General features: G+C 35.7%; 1 protein-coding gene across 18 annotated transcripts in view; it reads right to left on the minus strand.

Moving 5' to 3' along the window:
- erbb4b (erb-b2 receptor tyrosine kinase 4b) overlaps positions 1 to 23,256 on the minus strand; it is a 656,299-nt gene that overhangs the window by 25,209 nt on the left and 607,834 nt on the right. The gene's annotated exons all lie outside the window — the stretch shown is intronic.

Below are 23,256 nucleotides of genomic sequence, written 5' to 3' on the forward strand. Positions count from 1 at the left end.
CTACTGTATGATGTAATAAGGGGGAAGCTTCACCTCCTCAGATCAATGTCTGATTTTAATTCACTGTTTAACCTTGTTTATATCCCGAATACAATATCCCGAACCCTGTTGTCCTGCCTCTTTATTTTGTTCACCTTATTATGTTTCCTGTGCCACAACCAGTGTATATTCTTACCCTTGTTTGTTGCAATGGTGTTTGATTGTCACCTCCCCTTTAAAATTGTTATAGCCTAGTGCATTTGATCCCTCTGTTTTAGTTTTTCTTTGTTGCTTGGAGCATTTACGTGGATGTATTTCTTGCACCCTGGCTTGTCTTTCCTGCTTTTGGATTTCTTTATTAACATTTGCCTTGCATGTGATCATAAAAACATAACTGTAAAAAACAACAAACAAACAAACAAACAAACTTAGACTTGTCATGGCTTTGGATACAATTATGGGCCAATTGAATAATTCTAAATTGAAATATTTAAATTAATAAAACACTTAAACATTTTAACATTTTAAAGTGAAGAATGACATTGAGTAAAGTACATCTGGTGTTTATTATGGGGTCATAAACTGAGAAACCAACATTCTTTTGATCACTTGAGATATAAAAGGTCACAGTACTATGAGCACAACCTGTAAGTTTCAGAGCTCAAAACTTTGTTGTTCCTCTAAAAGCAGCTGAATTGAAGGCAGTCTGGCAAAATGACAAGTTTTGTAATGTTCTACTCTATGATGTAAGACGACATAAGCTCCACCTCCGTAGATCAACATTTGCTTCTACTGCACTGTCAATTTAGCCGGGTTAATATGCAAAACTATTAGCCAATCACAACAGCGGGTGTTTACTTCTGCGTCTACAATCAGCCACGCCCCTTCAAACAGAGTGTTCTTATGAGGTGTTGTTAAAACAGGACAGAAAAAAGTTGGTTGCTTTTAAATTATGATGCATTGTAAAAGTCTTGATTAGTTGACCTAAAATTGAGGTAGTTCATGATCTCTAAGCAGATTACAGGTTATACCTTTTTATTATCTTACACGTTTATTTTTTATTTTTTACCTTTTTTTCCACTATATTTTTCTATTTTTATAACTTATTTTCAGTTATTAGTTATTTACCACATAGATATTATTATTTGTTTTTCTTTTAAGTTCACTTTTTCCAAATATTTATTTTGATTACAGCATTTTGTATTATTAAAAAAAATACAATTAGACAATTTTAATAAAAAAATATGATTAGAAATGTCAAAATACAAATAATTCTGCAGCTAACATTAAAATAACCCTTTGACTGTCCCTCTACCAAATGACCATGTTTTTACTGTTTTAAATAATGACTGTTAAAGTCATTCAAAGAATGACTATTCTAAATAATGGCTTACACACACAGCATTGTTGGTTTCAAAAATAAATAAATAAATAAATAAATATATATATATATATATATATATATATATATATATATATATATATATATATATATATATATATATATATATATATATATATATATATAATGTATAAATCAAACAAACATCCTGTTGCACTACTAAACTTGATTTTGGTTTTTTTATAAAAAAAAAAAAAAGAAAGAAAGTTAAATGAGGTTCTAAAATATGTTATGCCATACTTCAAAATTTTGTATTAAAAAGTTTTATTTAGCATATTTAAAAATAAAATAATGGGTACAATTCTGATTGGCCACATATTTTCAGACTTTTCATAGTATGTATATTAAGTCTGGTACTTCTACCATAAACCGACATATCAACCGTTTAGTAGAGGCTGATATTTTAGAAATTTTGGGATGTATTGAAAAAAAAATGCATTGACTGTCATTACGAAGCGACATTAGGAGTTAAGAAATGCAATCCAAACATTTTTGTTTTCTTGGTGGAGTAGTTAAAGGATTAAAGAATACTGTATACAGTAGTAAGTTGAACTGTACGATTTATTTTTTCTTTATTATTATTTTTTCTATATTATTATATTATTATTATGTACTAAATAAGGTTTACAAGACAACATCCCAATCCCTGTTGTCCTGCCTCTTTGCTTTGTTCACCTCATTATGTTTCCAATGCCACAACCAGCTCATGTCCTAACCTTTGTTTGTTGCTATGGTGTTTGATTATCACCGCCCCCTTCAAAAATTGTTAGCCGTGTGCATTTAATCCCTCTGTTTTAGTCTTTCTTTGTCGCTTGCTTCATGTATAGGATGTATTTCTCACATCTTTTCTCACAATTCACCTATACGGCAAGTCTTTGGACTGTGGGGGAAACCGGAGCACCCATAGGAAACCCACACGAACATGGGGAGAACATATGATTAAATAAAGATTCATCATCTGAAATAGTTTGTAAATGGTGAGAAAGAAGGCATTGGCATTAAAATCAACTTTGCTTGTTTTTGGCATCACTTTCAATGACATTTTATGGAGGGATTACGCTAGGGAAAAAAAAGCCACAGCATTATTAATGGAGATTGTGCACATTGATAAGCGATGAGTCTCTTCTCAGGCGTGGCTGTGTATCGCAAAACATTGAAAACTCCAGACATCAATTTTCTGGAGGAGCGAACAATGCATGTAATCGATTTAAGTCCAAAAGCGTAGCATGGAGGCCTTTCGTGGGACCGCTCTCCATTCGCAAGAAAACAGCTTCTCCTCTTCCCTTTCAAGTGCCCTTGAGCCGGTGGCTGGATGAAATTTAAATCTTAATGTGATTGGTGGAAAGAGGTAAGGACAGCTTGTGGCAAAATGGTTTTACTAGAAGAGCGAGATTGTAAAAGTAGGGAAATACAATTTGAGAGGTCCAGCGTAGCCCATCACAGGTGCTCTCTGAGATGAGACGAGCAAGTCTGTCATCGCTAAAAGAGTCTGGTTTCAAGAGCTTTTAAATATCAAATAACTGGGAATACATGCATAGGAGGAAGAGTATTACATCATGTGTAAAGCACCATGTTGCTCTTGGTAGATAAAGAATCAACAATGCATGCTATATACAGAGGGAAAACCTTGCTTAGGGATTTATTTAACAGGAAATTGAAGAGAGATATAAACACTTTTGGCTATCTCTAAAACAAACAAACTTTTTCTTTTTTTTTTACTTTTTAAAAGCAAAACTACAATATTTTATTGTGAAACAATTTATTACTGTTGTGTGTTTGCAGTAAACTACTTCATACAATTCTGCACTCTAAAATAATATCTGTAAATCTGTATTTATCTTTGAATTTGTTATGCTTTTATATTGCCTTTTATTGATCTTTCCTCCAAAAACTTTTGATGTCAAGCAGTTTAATAGTGATGTGTTGTAAATGTAAGGTGTACAAATATCTTAAATAATTATATCTTCTTCTTTGGCCTTAGTCCCGTATGGTTGCGGGGTCGGCTCTTTGCAACAAGTCCTCTATTTAGACTTGTCCATATGATAACGACTTTTTTACACATTCTGGACAGCCTGTCACCCTTATACACTCATACACTACGGACAATTTAGCCTACCCAATTCACCTGCAGCATGTGTTTGGACTGTGGGGGAAACCCAGAGGAAACCCACGCGAATGCAGGGAGAACATGCAAACTCCTCACAGAAATGCAAACTGAGCCGAGGTTCGAACCAGCGAACTTCTTGCTGTGAGGCATCAGCACTACCTACTGCGCCACTGCTTCACCCACATCTTATATAACTCTATGTTTAAATCTAACAATAAGCATGTATTAGTATTTACAAAAAGGATGTATTAGTCAGTGTTCTTTGTTGTCTTTGTTGATGTTAGTTCATGTAAATAAAGTTCATTGTTAGTTCATGTTAACTCACAATGCATTAATTATTGTCAACAAGATTTTAATAATGCATTAATAAATGTTGAGCTATGATCAACAAATTAATAAATACATTTACAACCATCAACTAATGAAACCAACCCAGGTTCATTATTGATAGATACCCCTGCATACATTTTTGGACAGCGTGAAATATGTCCCAGGAGGAAGTTTTTTTGCAGTTTTGGTTTTCGGGAATCCACCAGAGGCCGCTGTTGACTGACTGACTGATAAACTAACTGACTTTTCAAAATCACAGATTGACCCTCCCACCAACTTCCCTAAACCCAACTGACAGTTTTTTCAAAGGCAATGTAGAAAAAGAAAAGCCCTCGTGGATGCCTGATTTTTACAACATTTTCAGATCTTACCACGTTCTCACCCTGTTATATACTTGTTAATTTAATTTTTGCCTTTTGTTTTACCTGCTTTATGGAACTATTCTTTTGCTGTCTCGAACCCCTGTCTTCGCAGTAAACTCCTCTCTGTGTCTTATGTCCGACAACATGCACAGCGAGCCACTGGGCAAACTGGTAACAGCGGAAAAGACGTTCACATAGAGGTAAGTGGTCAGCTGGTAGCGCAAAAGGAAACAGAAGACGTCGGGATGCCATAACGCCCTATAGCATTCTTTTTAGAGACAAAATTTAGCCATACATAATTCTGGCTACATAAGTTGCGCTCTCCAGAAATGTATATGGGGGTAGGTTTTCACGATGAACCCGTGTTGAGTGAAACCTTATTGTATAGTGTGACCTTATTTTTTATACGATATATATAAAAAAAAAAAAAAAAAAACTATTAATTAATGCATATTTCTAATACAGTGTTGCTAATTTAGTTGCATTTAAGAACATTTATGATTTTTTTGTGTGTAACTTCTACATTTAATATTTATATATTCTTTCTTTTCTACTTTATGTCCTTTAACAAAATGTATTTTTTATTATTAACATTAAAACTAAACTAGGCTTAACTATGGGAATTTCAAAATTGTACTTTTTATACTAGTATATACTAAAATACATCCCGTGGAAGACAAAAACAAAGATGGTGGAATCAAGGAAAGGTTGAAATGGAGAGGATTTGGGCTACTGAAGAAGATGTGGAGAACTGATCATACTGGATGGGATTTGTTGGTGCGGGTAAATATCAACTTCAATATAAATGGCCTTGGGAGTAAATAAGAGTAAGTAAATACTAAAGAATAACACAGGTTCCATAAGATTTCTACTATATACTGTATAGTATCAGTTGAGGAAACGAATGACCTTATTCACTTTGAACTTTCTGCAATACTATAAACTTTTAAAATGAACATTTAGATTTGTGATTCCACATGCCTGTCTAATCATCTTATCGCTGAACTGCTTGTATCTTTTTAACTTTGGGATGAACTTTATTTTAAATGAATTATATTTAAATGGCTGGGGGAAATATCAGATTGTTTTGCTTTTATGTGAAGTGCAAAACAACACATAAAAGAAGTACTTTTCATCATAAAAATTCCATTGAATATTCCTCTCATTTTCTATTCTTTCCCAAGAAAAGGTATCTATGCTAATATGGTTTTATGTCAAACTTGAGTGAAAGCTCAATTCTAATTGCGAACAAAACAATGGCACATAAATTGTATAATGAATAACTAAAGAGGCTTTTTTTTTAGCATGTCAACGGTCTATGATCTGCAGCAGAGCCAGATCTGTGAGTAGTTTTTAACAAGCGGAAGCAGCTCTGAAAGAGAAATCCCCCAATTTAAGATAAATCGAGAACACACCAGTGCAGCGGCTAAAACAGTCTGAGAATGAGGTTTATTTCAGCTGTATATAAATGAGTTTGGGTTAAACTGGGAAAGCGAATGAGGCTTTGGGTTCAAACATGTGGCTAAGACTTTTCTTTTGTTATGAAAAAATCTTGGCCATCTTAAATGCTATAAAGGCTTATTGTCAGGATTCTGCCACTTTTTGTTTTAGTCGCAGAGTCCAGACACTAGTCCTATCATGTCTTGTATTGTCTTGGCCACGTTCGGGCTGTGTGTGCTCGAGATGCATGCGCTCGTCCTGGTGTGTTTTGTTAGTGGTCTGGTGTTTTCAATCTCAGAGCTCCAGTCTAGTTGGTTTCAAATTCGGTTAGCGCTGGGATCAGAAACATGCATGTTGCATGATTAGTGTTTTATTTATCATTTACTGTTTCATCTTGGTGTTGTGTAGAGCACTTGGCTCCATGATCACATGTTAGTCACATGTTTAAGTGCTGTGTTTCATGCAAACACGCGGTTAATGGGTTCTGTCATTGGGTGCTTGTTCCATTCCTGTTTTCACATGATCACAAGGCTTGTGCTGCTCTTTGTGTCATGTGCTCTCCTGTCTATTGTCAAGTCACACCCTCCTTGTTAACCCATCATTAGTTATTCTGTTTACTTGTCTGTTAGTTAATTATTTCTCCTTTATAGTCCCCTCATGTCTGCTGTCCTGTGCTAGTTCGTCATATGTCGTATCATGTTGAGTCATGTCCTGTTTGTCCAGCCCTGACCAGTAAAGTTTGCTTGTTTGTTTGTTTATGTTTTCCCCCTCAGGCTAGTTTGTTTTGTTGTTTATTTTATTTTATTATTAATAAAAACCCATCATTTTCCCTGCACTTGAGTCCTCGCTCCTTTCCACACCCACCAACCGTGACACCTATTCACTGTAAAAATGTATATAATCAATCAATCATGACAACATATGTTTTAGTTCATTGTAAGTTGCTAAAACTAAGTTAATCATGTTCTAACTTAATTTTATACGTTACGCAAGCTGTTTTAAGTCAGTTTAACATAATATAAGTTCAATTAACTCATAAGGACAAGTTTAACTTTTTTTGAATCCATTCAGCCTAATTCCAAGTCTGGTGGGAGCACTTTTAGGTTTAAATTATTGAACCAGATTAGACTATTAGCAAAAGTTGTCGACAATTTCCCTATTTAAAGCTCGACTCTTCTATAGTTACTATATCCACTAGGACAGACAGAAAATGAAAAGTTGCTATTTTCTAGGCTGATATGTGCACATGTCTTGGAATGATACTCTCATTATAGTGCAAAAATCAAGAAACTTTGTTGCTGAACCATGGCTGCAGCAGGCACAATGATATTAAGTTTGTGTTACGGTCGGTGGCTTGATTTGTGTTTTTCTTTTCAATTAACCCTCCATTGTTTTTCTTGGCTCTTCCATAGGTGGATGCACCTGCTTGTCGTTGGGAACTAATAGGGAGAAGTTAAAAAGATTTCAACGAGGAGGAGAAGAGACACAGCTTTAGTGGACCAGCCAGCAATATTTAGTTTTTTTTACTTTGTTCTGTTATATATTTTTTACTTTGAGATTAATTTAATAGTTTGATAGAATTTATTCATTGTCTTTGCGTAAGAATGCTATTGTTATTTTGGGTTGGGTAAGACTAAATTGATTTAAAACGTTTATAATGTTTAATCAATTCCTTCATGTTGCTTTCTCTTTTAAAAGAGCCATCTAAAAGAGAGGTTATAACTGTTTGGAGTGTTCATAAACAAAATTACAAGGTGGGTTTTTTTATTGGGCAAATAATCAAATAACAGATACACGCATATTGATGCATCTCCCACAAGTTATAAGTGATGTTTAACAATGGTTCTAGTTATTCCTGACTATTAAAGCTACTTAAGGAGGTAGTGTGGAAGTGAATGGTCAGATATGATAAATTAAACAATAAGTCCATAACATCCCTTCAGGTTGAGGTTAGTGCTCAGTCCAACAGTCTGTAAAAGATATGCTAATCTGTCTGCTTTGAAATACACAAATGTCTGCAGAACTGTGAAGGAAGAGGGAACAAATCTCTTTATGCCATGCGTATGAAATCTTTCCACAGCAAGCAAGTGTAATCCGAAGTAATGGTGTGGGGATTACACCCTCTGTGCCTGCTGATGAAAAAAAAAAAAAAAAAACTTCCTTCTCTTCATGCTTTCCCACAACACCACATTTCCAACAGGAGTTTATCACATGTACACATACAGTCCTTATCAAAAGTGTTTGGGTTAGTGTAACTTTTTAATAAAAGAAGTTAATGCTTTCATTTGTGTGAATTGAATAAAAGTGGTAGTTATAATGTAACAGAAGGTTATATTTTAAATAAATGCTGTTTATTTAAAAAAATTGTTTCCTTTTTGTTATAATGTTTGATGTAACAACATAAAAAGCAGATTAAAATTCGATTCATACTGTAACTTTTGTACTGTAATGCACATAGTCTTATTGTCACCATGAAATTACATCTTAACATGTCCCTAATGAAGTATTTATTGGCACAAAGACTGGATAACCTGTAACTTACATGAAATCAAAGGACAATAGCTATGTTTCCATCCAAAAATGCAAAACTAAACATATGCAAAACTGAAATACCGCATAAAAGACGTGCAAGAAGTGATGATTAACAACGGTTCTAGTTCGTCCTGTCTATTAAAAGTCCTTGAAGGCCTTTTATTCAATGTTTGACCCTTCAGTTGAGATTACGAATCTCAACAGAGGGTGGGACATAGTGTAGCTCCTCGCCTTTAAAAAAAACAGCCAATAGGATAGTTATGAGTGATGATTAACAATGGTTCTAGTTAGTCCTGCCTATTAAAGGTCCCGTGAAGGGTTTTGAAATGTGTTTTTTATTTGATGTTTGACGATTATGAATCTCAAGAAAGGGTGGGACATAGTTTAGCTCCTCCCCTTAAAAACAACCAATAGTGTTTTTTTTATCACAGTTCTGCCAGTGAGAGTGGATGAGCTCAAGCTTATCAAATGTGAAGTTCTTAAAGGAAGCTGGGCATGTCAAATACTAGAGAGTATTAGATTGGTCACAACTTAATAATATAGCGTTTTCATCCAACAAAATAGTCACTTCTTGATAAACTGGCCAGGTATAAAAAGTAAAAACTAAATTTGTGTTAATCTTTTCTTTATTTAACAAATTAATTTAACAAATAAAATTTAACAAACGCAATGAACACGTGGTGGCGTTTGAAGGCATGAGATGCGGAGCACAGATGCTCTTTACAATTCTGAAGGTAAGTAACAATGTAATAACACTAATACTGAAATTGTTAAGGTGTTTTAGAATGACCAAAACAACATTTCAGATGTTTCAGATGTGATTAGCCTGCTGGTTTATCCATTCATACACATTTTTTTATCGTCATTTGATTACTTATAACAAAATCACATGACTTTTTTAATGCGCACACTGGAATTTGTTTGGTAAAAGTGTTTCCATCATAGTCTTTTCTTATTGAATAAAATTTTATCCTCAGTTATGCGTATGTTTTTTATGCACATTTTCTAAATGAATGTGCATCTTGGTGTTCCCATCAACTGTTTTTTATGCGCATATCCAAAAGGCACAGAAAAATAGGTGGATGGAAACGTAGCTATTGCACTGTAAAAAGCGATTAGTTAGTTATAATTATAATTATACAAACTAAGTAAAGTGAACTTAACAACTTTAAGTTAAAACAGAAATACTTACATTTTTTAAGTAAAGTTGACATGTCATTTTTTAGGGAAAGGGTTTACTCACTTTTTTAGTAATCACTTTTTTACAGTGTGATCCAAACATCCAAATCAATTTTGATGGACATCATTGATTTCCATATGAATGTTTCTTTTAATGTCTAAACGAATGTCACAAAAAAATATTTTGTTGGAAAAATTAATAATTGACACTTCTGCAACACATTTTTTTTTTGTAAGAAACTAGATTCAAATGGAACATCTAAGCTGTGCAACTTCTAGATGTACACTGCATACAAAATTAAAAATAATTTTTGTGATTCATCAGATTGGCCTCATGAATCACGCACATGCATGCACACACATTCATTAAATCACATGCTTCTGAAGCAAACACGAACAAACACAAAGGAAGTGACAATCAGAACAATGACCAAGACTGGCAGGCATTCTGCTGCCTTCATCCTCCTTCTGTACACACTGAAGGTACGTCTCACCAAAGACATGGTCTTAAGTGCTTTTCAAAGATTAATGAGCCCACATTAACATTAATCGTCTATCAAAATGCAATTATCTTTGAGTTTGCTGAGGTAGAGAGGAGGGAAATGTACATTTCGGGGTAAAAAAAAATCTTGACTTCTGCACAGCTGTACTAGTAAAGAGAAAGATTACTTGCTTGAATGGCTTAAAAAACATGACTACTCATATTCACGTGGCTTTTCATGAGTTGTAATAGTACATAAAGTGCTTCTGAAAATGTAATAAAAAAAATCAATGCTTAAGGACTAAAATAATTATTGTGATTATAATATTCAGTTAAAATTGTAAGAGACAGGAACATGTGACACTGTTTGTTACAAGCAGTTTTAGCATAGAGAAAACAGAGAAAAAGAGAGAGAGAGACAGAAAAAGAAAGTTTAGCATTCAGACCTCTCAAAAACATGGAGTAAGATAGAGCTGAAGTGTTCTCAAGAGCCATACATTACAGTCTGCAGAGAAAATCACCGCCTACTCTGGAAATATGAAAGGTGCACCTTATTTATGTTCATACCAGAATCATGCAGTCAAAGGTTTAGCCCCATTGAACTTGTTTGCCTTGTGGCAATAAAAAAAGGTCACACACTAATATTTTGTTGGACTGCCTTTAGCTTTGATAACGGCACACATTTTCCATGCCATCATTTTAATATGCTTCTATGTCGCAGCATTTATTCCAGTCCAGAGTTGCCAATATCTTTTAATGATGATAGGAGAATGGGGTCACAGTGCAAAGTCTGCTGCAGCACATCCCAAAGATTCTCAATAGGGTTAAAGTCTGGACTCTGTGGTGACCAATCCATTAGTAAAACATATCTTATCCGCCCTCAACCACTTTTTCACAGTTTGAGCCTAATGAATCCTATCATCTTTAAAAATTCCTGTGCCATCTTTCAGCCTGTCCCCACAGTCTTGTATGGTAGGCAGTGGTGGAAAGAGTACTGAAAAATCATACTCACGTTAAAGTACCATTACTTGCCTAAAAATGCGCGCCCGTCAGAATCGGCAGGCTAGCGCAGAAGCTCCATTGAATATACTGGGGTAAAATAAATGCTCATATTATAAAGACATGGCGGGGGAAAATGTAATTTAATGCAATGCTTCTTGTACAATCCTAGACCCACTTTATATCGGATATCACTCAGCTAGTGGAGATCGCTGATTTTTAAAGAAAACAGCCCTTAAACGCGCCAATTTTACATTGGCATACAGTTCGCCGGAAGTGCTTAACCCAGGTTACTGGCAAATTAAAAGACCTATTAGCATGCTTCGGCATATACCCTATTGCAAAAAAAGTGTGCTTAATTAGTTATTTTATTATTTTTTTAATTGATTGACAGCACTAATTGTAATCATCCATTGAGAGTTTTTATTTATTTTATTAAATCCAGGTGGTGACTAAGAAACAGTATAAAAAATGCTGTGAAAAATTCCCTGCTCTGTTGAAATATTTAAAAAAATATATTCTAATATATTATATATTAAAATACTTCAATTATGCCTACCTCTGTAATACAGTATATACAGTAGTGAGCAAAAACAGAATATGTTTTGCTGTGTGTGTACAATATAATGGTTAGAGACAGAGACAGCAGCTTCTTCAAGGACAGTTTCAAGTGCATGAAATGATTGTTTCATGATTGCATGAAACATATGCCAATTCTGTATGTACTACATCCAAATTCCATTTATACTACACATTCAACTATTTAAAACAGTTTTAAAATGTATTTTTTTGTTGATTGTTTTTTTTTTAAGTGGAGTTTGTAATTACTGCATTGCAAGCGACATCCTTACAAAATAAAGACCTCCAAATGTTTTTCCATTGCTCAGACAAAAAGAGAAAATCTGATTACGAAGATAATTAGATGAATTAAACATGCACTGCTGCACCCAATATTTTTGTTTTTATGTGTTCATACTCATTAGACAATCTCAGTGTTAACTTAAAATCATGCTGACACCAAACTCCATTACAGTCAACTGTGAATCTATATCAAGCATTCTGAATCATTCATTTATGAGGTTTCATTTCACTTCCAAACTTTCTCATAAGAATACGGCCTATGTAGAAACAAAGCCCTTAAAATACAAATCTCATATTCTAATGCATTGTTTCATATCAGCTGAGCCTGGCGTCTCGCAGGACTAAATCTGAACCCAGTCAGAACACAGGCCGCTTTGCCCCATTCTCTCTGGTCCCAGTGTATTTAAAACAGATTACTTCTGCAGGCTGGACAGCCAATCAATACTCACTCTGATTACAATAAGCCACACGATGGCCGCGCCACACAATATTTATCCCAAGAGTGGACTTCAGTGTAATTAGAAATCAATGGCTCACACAGTGCATTAATGCAGCCGACGTGCTGATAGAGCAACAGAGATTGTCGCATGAGTGAATGTGCCAAGAGACCGGAAGAGAGAACAGACGACTTCATGAAAGGCAACCTCCTTTTTAGATATAATGCTCAGATGGGGATTCTAGCAGGTTATCAGTGAGACACTGAGATCACAAAGTGTGGAACAACATCTATTCAAGCTAAAAAAATAAAATAAAAAATGTGATGGCAACCCATCATAAGCTGGTAGAAATATCAGTATAGAGCAGGTTGTCTTCAATCCTTTTGTTGTACAGTGCCTCCGGAAAGTATTCATAGTGCTTCACTTTTTCCACATTTTTTTATGTTGCAGCCTTATTCAATTAATAATACATTTCCTTAAAATTCCACACACAATACCCTATACATATTCTTTCTAAGTTGTTGCAAATTTATTAAAAATTAAAAACCTGAAAAATCACATGTACATAAATATCCACAGCTTTTGCCGTGAAGCTCTAAACTGAGCGCAGGTAAATTCTTGCTGCGTCCGAAACCGCATACTTCCATACTATATAGTATGCTAAAATCAGTTTGCGAGCCAAGTAGTATATCCGAATTCACAGAATTCGAAAATCATTATGCGAGAAGTACCCGGATGACTTACTACTTCCGGCGAGATTCAAGAGTGCGCATCCCATGCATGCTGCGCTATCCCATGATGCCCCGAGAGCAAATTTATGAATGGGAGTAAAGCGACGCAATTAACGCAGGTAGGTCACGTGACCATGATAAAATGGCGGATGTAGTACGTCCGAATTCCATTCATACTTTTCACATTCATACTGTATAGAATGTACTTTTCTAAATGCCAAGTAGTACGTTTAAATTTAAATGCAGTACCTACTGAGTAGTAGGCGGTTTCGGACGCAGCCTCTGTTTCCACTGATCATTCTTGAGAAGTTTCAGCAGCTTAATTGGAGCTCGCCTGAGGTAAATTCAGCTGATTGGACATGATTTGAAAAGGCATACACCTGTCCAGTAGGGTTGATAGTGCATGTCAAAGCACAAACCAATCATATTGGCATCATATTCAAAAAGACTTGAGGCTGTTTTTGCTGCCAAAGGTGCATCAACTAAGTATTGAGCAAATGCTGTAAATACTGTATGTGATTTTTCAGGTTTTTTATTTTTCAATAAATTTGCAACTATTTCAATTTTTTTCCACATTGTCATTATGGGCTATTTTGTGTAGAATTTTGAGGAAATAAATGAATTTAATCTATTTTGGAATAAGGGTGTCGAGAAAGTGAAGCGCTATGAATACTATGAATACTTTCGGAATGCACTGTATAAATCATCAATGTCTTGGGGTAGTTTATTATGATGCGATTTACCTTCTATGTGCGATTTAATTGGACAGAAATCTCAGGTCTGATTTTTCTAATCCCCATAGACAAAAAAAATAAAATAATAAAATAAATAAATAAAGTAGTGACTGCAAGTTGAAGGAAAGTAGTGGAGTAAAAGTACTAATAATGCACTAAAAATGTACTCAAGGGAAAGTAAAAGTGCACATTTTTAAAACTACTTAGTAAATTATAGTTTCTAAGAAAAAAACTACTTAATTACAGGAGTTCGAGCATTTGTAATTTGTTACTTTACACCACTGCTTTTACTTAATCTATTTTCTTTGGGACAATGTAAATTTATGCTTAAATTTTAGCTTCACTTGAATGTGATATTTTATTCATATATTTTATTTTCCCACAACAATTTAGTCAAGATCAAACCCCTTCAAAGGACCCTCGAGATGAAGAGCTCATCCCTGCCCTCACCAAAGGAATCTCAGAGACGATTTGTCTCCATGTTTAGTAATCATGTATCAAAATGAAAACTTTAAAGGAATGAAAAATCCTCCTGTTTCACCATTATTGGATTACCATCTCTTCGCCCATACTGCTTCCCCCATAAACTGCTCTGATTAAATTAACCTCCTTCCCAACTCGCTTTTGACCTTTTGAATGATGTCCTCTATTCCCTGGGAGATGGATTTAAATTGCGTTTGTCACTTATTAAGTGTTTGTCATATTGCAGAGATGTGAACTTCTCTAAATCTAGAACCTAAACCCTTCTGTGCGCCTTCTGTCTCTGCGGAGGATGAGTGTTGGGGAAATAAGCCTGGGAATAATCTCTGAGTAAAGAGTGAGGAAGGTGACCTGTAAAGACCCACTGCAGAGAAACTGATTCAGACCTCCTCCTCATCCACATTCTTTATCCTTTCTTACACCTTTTACCACATCCGATTAAGATTAGACTCAGCTTTTTTTTGCCCTCACCTAAGCCAAATAATCTGTGTAAAGTAATTTAAAATTTTCCATTCTGTATCCAGTGTTGGATAGTGGCTTTTATTTTGAAGCTTCCAAAAACACACCAATCCATCATACTGTAAAACTAACCCACAGGTGTCAAACTCAGTTCCAAAAGGGCCGCAGCTCTGCACAGTTTAGTTCCAACCCTAATTAAACACACCTGATCAAACTAATTGAGTCCTTCAGGCTTGTTTGTAACCTACAGGTAAGTGTGTTGGAACAGGGTTGGAACTAAACTGTGCAGGGCTTCGGCCCTCCAGGAATTGAGTTTGACACCCCTGAACTAACCCATAAACTGTCAAGGAGTTAACGTCTTATGAAGCAGACCGATGTGTTTTCATGACAAAAATATTTACCTTTTAAATTACTTAAAAATGAAGTGTTAAATTTAAGACATTTATTAGTTATAAAAATATAGGCCTACAGAATTACAAATTAGGTTTTGCATTTTCATTTTAATTATGCTTTGTTATGGTAGCTGTTGTTCTTAACAAACATATAGTTAAGTTTTGTGTCCAGTTTATGATACATAGGCAAATTTGCATTCATCTTCAATGTCTCCATCTTCATTTTTTGCCAGACATACTTAAAGGGCCATGACACCCCCCACTTTCGGTTAAAGTCTACTTCAGAATTTTTTCAAAAGATGTATGATTAATGGGCGTGGAGCTCCGCAAGCATCGGGCAGGAGTGGGCGTAGCCAGCAGGGGAGAACGTGAGCGAACGAAGCTAGCTCACAAAATGAGACAAACCGTGAGGAGATGCATGAGTTTATAGTTTACAAAGTTAAAATGCAAAGAAATGAACAGTGATTTAATGCCCTGCTACATTTGTTATTCGTAATTTCATATACACATAACCACAATTTATATCAAGATAAGTGTGTTCATGTTAACCCTGTAAATGAGGACTTTTCCCTCAATCCCCGTATCTAGCAGACTCAGTACAACGGGTCTCCTGACCTGTCTATTTTAACCATTAGCCCTGCTGGTAATCTGGAGGATTTAGGCAAACACAGCAGCACAGTGATGTGTCTGAATGTGAACGAACTCCTGATAAAAGACAGCGTCCGCCATTCTCTAATTCTCGTGCTGCTCTCCCGACAAAAATGCTTGCAACACACACACATCTTTGATGTATGATCGGCCCTGACAAGATAGCGGGGGAAAACATGCAACAAACCCCTTGGATCATGGAAAAAAAAGGCATATGAGCCTTCATGAACAGCTATATACTATGTGCCGTGGGTCCGTGACATGTCTCACAGCTCGGGCTTGACTCTGGGAGTTCTGGCAGGTCTCATGAATAACTAAGCAGCCGGCTCTTCTCATAGGATAAGAAAACTCTGCTATGAATAATAATGAGAAACCGACGCGTCATCATTGCACTTGCAGTACTGCGCTACGTCGCCGATTTTGATCCCGATATGATCAACTGTTTTCCAGATAAAAATGTATAATCATCAAATATTGAGTATTTCCCATATTCTGTCTACAGCTTTAAATGCGTAAGCCCTCTATAATTGAATTGATTCAGATTATTATTATTATTTTTTAAGTGTTTATTAGCTGGATAAAAATAAAATAAAAAATAAAAAAACTTGATTCCAAAGATGTTGTTTCTCTGTATTGCTATTATTTTACACTGGGAATATTTTTTAGAGAAATATCTTTATCGTTATCTTTACAATTAGTGTCATATGTGTTAACGACCTTTCAGTCTTGCAGCTGACATCATCAATATTTGCGATGTTCTTACTGAACAGATTTACCACCGCAAAACCATTCCATTAATTTCAGACCTGTCAGCAAACAACGGTCGCTTGACAAAATTATGACAATCAACAAAATTGGAGGGGAGATCTGACTATCGATTACAACTTCAATCACACAACTGACTGCTGATTCTTTTAAGAAGAAATTGAAGCTTTGACCTTGTGGATGAACCTCAGCTCTTTCATCCAATTCAAATGCCTGTCCAAAAATGCACTTATGTGGAAAAACATATTGACATGGTATGCATCGACATACCAATGGTGTCGGATTTAATGGGAAAGTTTACCACTAAATAAATCAAAATCATCTTCTCTCCATATAACAAGGGCAATAGGATCCATTGTTTTTTAGGAACCCTTATTAGGCTTAGTCCCTTATTTATCATGTGTTTTTTGTATGCAGCGGATGCCCTTCCAGCCGCAACCCATTACTGGGAAACACCAATAGACTCATTCACACATAGATTCATACACTACAGCCAATTTAGTTTATTCAATTCACTTATAGCACATGTCTTTGGACTGATAGAGCAAGAACACGGGGAGAAAATGCTCCACACTGAAACGCCAACTGGCCCAGCCGGAATTCAAAATAGCAACCTTCTTGCTGTGAGGTGCTAACAACTGAGCCAGCGTGCCACCCATAACTGTAATAATAATTTAAAATATTAGTTCAATGAAAAAAAAAAATTCTATTTATATGCTCTAAAAACGTGGTTCTCAAACTTTTTTTTTTACCAAGTACCACCTCAGAAAAACAAAAACAAAAAAATAGTCTACCCAAGTACCACCATAATGACCATAATTTGGTCTTGAAATACAGTAGTGTAGTGGGACTAACTAAGCAATTACAGCTCTGCAGAGCTTAAAAATGAGGCAGATTAATTTCTATTATTACCAACATGTATAATTGTCAGCCACTTTAAACATTATAAAAAGTTTGATTTAAGTTTGAACATTAACTGTGCTTAGTCCCTTATTAGGTAAAAAAAAAAATAAAAAAATAAAAAAATAAACCTGCAATGTTAAATTAAAATGTGCTTTTAAAAGTTAATTAAAAATAACATTGTGCATAAAAAGTAAAAATAGAACTGTTGTATTTGTATAGGATTAATGTACAGTAGCCTATTTATCTGGAAATGTTGCTTGTACCTGATAAATATAGGCTATATGTCATATTCATATATATTCAATTTTTGATAAGTTCTGAAATATATATTGCATGTACATACACTGTAAAACCCAAAAAGTTAGGGTAACTCAAACCATTTGAGGAAACTGATTGCAACAAAGCATTTAAGTTTAAAGAGGAAACCTAATGAGTACTGTGAACTTAATTCATTTGAGTAAACCAAGCAATTTGAGCACAGTAAAACCCAATAAATGAAGAGAACTCAAACCAACTGAGTACTGTAAAACTTAACAAGTTAAGACAACTCAAACCGTTTAAGGAAACTGATTGCTACAAACCATTTGCACTAAAAAACTGATCTAGACTGAGTACTGTGAACTTACTCCATTTAAGCTTTAGTAATGAGGTATTTAATTAACTCATTACCTTCAATGCTGAGTTCAAAACTCTTTTAAAATGAATTAACTTTCAGTAAAGTTTGAGTTCACCACACTCATTTCATTTGATAAAGTTGTACTTTAATATGATTTTGAATTACGTATTTAATGCATAAATATAGTTCTTAACTGTAGAGCTTAACTGCTATAAGTGAACCGTGAAGAGTTATTGTACGCCTCAAAGGCTTAAAAGTGTGTTCATTTTATTCTTTAACAATTTAGCGATTTTTCCACGTACCACTAGAAGGAAGCTCAAGTGGTTCAGTTTAAGAATCACTGCTCAAAAATGTAATAAATTAATTAAATTACTAACCTCATTGTTTAGCAGCTGATTAGTTCAGTTTTCAATTTAGAGCTTAGTTATTGTTGGTAACTTAGTAATAATTTATTTACTAATAAGGATTTTGAGTGATTCTGAATTGTCTTTGTATTAAATCCACCCTTAACATAGTTCTCCAGCATGGTCCATGTCACAATTTGAGCTAGACTTTATTGTAGGGATGTAAGAAAAGAAGGGGATGGAAAGATAGCAGTGGAATGAAGAGGAAGGGAAGTATGAGGATAAACAGTGAACATGTAGGTAAGTTGATCGGGTTTCCTACGATGATGACCAGAGACTCAGAGTGGGGGTACCGTCTCTGTAATATTTTGGTAGATTGATTAGACCCCCTGATTCAACCTATAGGAGGAAAGAGAGGGTTTTGGATTGTGAATGGTAAGCGAGGAAATAGAGGGAGGGAGGGTGGGTTCCAAAGAACGAGAAGAAAAGTTCTAGAGGGCTGGTCTGCCTTAAATAAGCTTTAGGGAGTAGGTGATTGGTTAAGGAGACAAAGTTAGGTGTGGTTTTGCCGCCGAACCTTTGTTAACAAGTTAACTCCATTTAAATGGAAGCATCAAACACTTAAAATATGTAATTAAAAATACACTAAATTCAAATGATAATTTATGATTTATTAAAAACATAATTAACAGTAAACAAATAAATAAAGGGAAAAAAAAGTTTGCATAGTTTGACACCAGAGTAATAGCTGCTAAAAAATCTGCATTTCCAGAAATATATAACATATTAAAATACTGAAATATAAAATATTATTTTAAATTGTAAAAATGCTTCACAAAGAAATAATAATAAAATAATAATAATAATAAATATATAATAATAATAATAATAAAAATTCCATAAAACATCTAAATCAACCCAAATGTTGATAGGTAATGAAGATGACAAAATCTCCTTATAACTCCTTATAAATTTCCAAAAGATAACAGAAAACAAAAGAAATCTAAAGTGGGGACATCCCTCTAGTCTGCATGTCCAAGTTTGAGACATCAAGACCCTGCTCCCTCTGGATCCATAAACTCATGCTGACTAGAGGAATAGGAAATGCTTATTAGAAATGATGTCTCTTTTTCCTCTGTCAAGCATGTTATTATCTGGCACCTGGACTGTGCATTAATAGAGGTTAAAGAATCTCTCCCTCTCTCTCACACACACATACACATACTGGCTGCAGAAGGCAGGCGTTACACTCCCTCTGTGACCAATTTTCAAGCCAGCGTTTGGAAAGAACAGAGCGCAAGCACAGGAAAAATAATAAAGAGTGGCACACTGCACAGACAAAGGGCTAATTAAAAGCTGAACAGCACAACATGGCTGACAAAAGAGAGGCCTGTTTAAGTAGTTTGTGTAAACATGCCACTGAAGACAACGGGTGCAATCACACAGAGGAGGAGGATGGCTGTACCACACAATGACAGGTGGTGAGAGAGAGAGAGAGAGAAAGAGAGAGATGAAGAGCACTGCAACAAAGAAACCAGGAACAGTACTTCGAGAGCAAGACACACAAGAGACAAATTAAGGGTGGGAATATAAGAACGCTTAAACTATTCAGCCAGACTTCCAGCATGTGTCTCTGAATTAATGCAAGCTGTGCTGCATTAAACAGACATTTTGTGCTGTTAATGAAATGAAACCAGTCAAAGTTAGGGGTGTTGCTTTTTAAACACCAAGAATACAATTAGGAATGTCATAAGAGTTATTTTTATCATGGAAAAAAAATGTTTATGAACATACTTTATTATGAGTTGCCTCTTTAAGAACCAATACCCATATCTGTGCACATTGCAGACTGGACACCTGGGGCCTCATGTATCAACGCTGCGTACGCACAAAAACTTTGCGTACGCCAGGTTTTACGCTCAGAATCGCTCACATTTGGATTTACTAACAATGAACTGAACGTGGGAATGTGTACAGCTCCACGCCAGCTTTATGGCTGGCGTACGCACATTTTTTGTGCGTGTCTGTTTTATTTCCATTGGCGACTCCTAGAGGCAGTTGTGTTAAATTGCTCTCTACAAAGTGTCTGAGCCTTGCAATGGCAGCTGTATGAGACGTGTTCATCTAGCAGGTATACTAGGTTTCCATACCATACAGTTGACCAGCTAAACATTAAAGCGCAATTTGCAGCAGTCGCCTGTTTTCCCAATGTAATGGGAGCTATCTACTGCACACACATTGCTATAAAGACACCATCTGAAGATGAATTTGCATGCGTGAATCAGAAACATTTCCATTCAATAAATGTGCAAATAAAATATGGTGCACAAACTTATTAATGATTCCTACTTGTCTTTCTCGTCATAAATAGTTGGCAAAATCTTATATGTAGCGAGGGAAAAAAGAAAAAAGAGTTCAGACGCTGGATTCGAACCGAGTTCATGCTCGAACGTGTCAAAACATGTTGACATGCGTCTTATGAGCTGCACCACTGAGACTGTTAAGGGCAATGCAATATTTTACACCTATAAACCACACTATTTCTTTTCTAATTCACTCAGTCCGATGTTCAGACCCAACTGTGTTAACCGCATCAGCTAAACTCTCCCACTCATTTTCTTCTTTTGTTGTTAATTCCGGAGAACAAACTTGCAAATAACACAACTTTTCTCCAGTCTACCTCCGAAAGGAGCAACCTCCAATTCACATTCTGTTCAAAGTTTCTTATTTTGCTTGCTTTTGCCATTGCTTTTTCGTTGGGTTTTGCCAAAGTAGAGTAATTTGCATATTCATACAGGGGAGGAGGCAGGGAGGGGTTTTGTGCTCGTGCATGTTGCGCTGTTTCACGTTCATTCAGATGTACAAAAGAATATGCGTGAGATTTGGCGTACGCAGTGTTTCATACATCTGAATTTTTTTCTGCGTACGCACATTTACAGCTTTGTGCGTACGCAATGTTTTAGTATGATTTCCACGCAAGTCTTCGTACATGAGGCCCCAGAAGCGATGTGCTGCTCCACTACTACACTGTAAAACCCAACAATTAACTTTATCAAAAGAAATTAGTGTAGTTAACGCAACATTGACTGAAAGTTAATTCTACTCATTTAAAAAGAGTTTTAAACTCAGCATTTAAGGTAATAAGTAATTAAACACCTCATTACTTCAACTTAAATGGAGTAAGTTTACAGTACTCATACAGATTAGTTTTCACCATTAATACTGATAACTTTTTAGTTATTCGGCAGAACTACAGTTCAAACTGCTGTAGTTAAAAACATTCCTTACAAAGGCGTATGGCTAAGGGAAAGGCTATATACCCCTTCAAATAGAGATTCTTCAGGATCACACTTGAAACCAGGAGGTAAGAAAATTTGCCAGAATACACCATCTACAACAACAGAATGGCTGCACACTGTTGTCATTTCGAGTTTTTACAACAAGCAAGCATATGTCTTAATACATAACCATCTTCATGTTTTACCATCATTAAAAAATAAAATAAAAAAAAAACAGTGAAATTAAAACCGCTAAATCTATAATCCATAAAAATAACTCCTGTAAAGCAGCACCACAACATTGTCACTCAATGACACTTGAATGCCCTGTCAGAACAGTCTAGTGGCTGGGAATGACCTTTTTACAGTGTCTGGTAAAATGTCGTTTTCGTGTGTTTCTATGAATATGGCCACCGTGTAAATGCACAGTAAACGTATGATCTTATTGCCACATTATATCGATATGATAACACGTTATCATTGCCTTCAGTGATTTCATGAAGATAAATACTGAAATATAACGCAACTGGAATAACTATAGCAACTAAAATTAGGCCAACAGTATGTCAAGCCCTGTCACGTTTTTTATGAGTGAAAATGTACGTTTCTGATAAAATGTCCCATATATATTTTGAGCGTACATCCTATAATATAACAACTTACATTCTTTATAATTGTGTTTTCTTTTGCTTTGTAGCATACGATGGGAATGATTAAAATACAATAATGTGTTTCCAGTATCTGCATGTCCAAAGTGGATAATTACTTTCCATTCATTCATTCATTTTCTTGTTGGCTTAGTCCCTTTATTAATCCTGAGTCGCCACGGCGGAATGAACCGCTAACTTATCTAGAAAGTTTTTACACTGCGGATGCCCTTCCAGCCGCAACCCATTTCTGGGAAATATCCACACACACATTCACACAAACACTCTAAGGACACTAAGGACAATTTAGCCTACCTAATTTCCCTGTAACGCATGTCTTTGGACTGTGGGGGAAACCGGAGCACCTGGAGGAAACCCACGCAAACGCATGGAGAACAAACAAGCAAACTCCACACTGAAACGTCAACTGAGCCGAGGTTCGAACCAGCGACCTTCTTGCAGTGAGGCAACAGCACTACCTACTACGCCACTACGTTGCCTAATTACTTTTCAAATGTATATTTTTTCATATATAAACAACTACAATACTCCCCATTGTGCAACAAAAGTACACACACACACACAAACGTGCAGAAAAATCAATACTGACATGATCCTGCCTTTCTAGTATAAGAAGTATGATGTTTTATTTGACTCATAGCATTCAAATTCATAAAAATGAGAGGGAAAGGGTACTAAAAAAGAGGAGGCTGAAAGTGTGTGTGTTTGTTTGTGGTGGTGTGAGTATATGTGTGTGTGAGAGTGTGCCCTTGTGTATGAGAGCCTGGCTTCTGTCCGTCACACTTCACTACCCATTCAGCAGCGCTCAGAGTGACAGAATACCAATAGGGAACTTAGACAGGAGAAGGACAACCAGGCCACAGCGAAACCGAGCTGGACGCTGACAGAAAAAGGATCAGGCAGGAGAGCCGGGACCCTGATCAAATCCTTCAACATATCACTGCCACCTGCTTTTTAAATCATGGAATTAACATTAACCTGTCATTCCTATTTATAGCTAATCCATTACGGCCCAAGTCACCATATGTATAATGCTGAGCTGTGCAAAGTTACGCTATATGCTTTGTTCTGTTCTGCTTGCTTTAACAAAAACTAACACACACACACACACACAACAGCTTTCTAACTT

This window comes from Danio rerio, chromosome 9 (assembly GCF_049306965.1).
Source record: "Danio rerio strain Tuebingen ecotype United States chromosome 9, GRCz12tu, whole genome shotgun sequence".
Taxonomy (NCBI): Eukaryota; Metazoa; Chordata; class Actinopteri; order Cypriniformes; family Danionidae; genus Danio; species Danio rerio.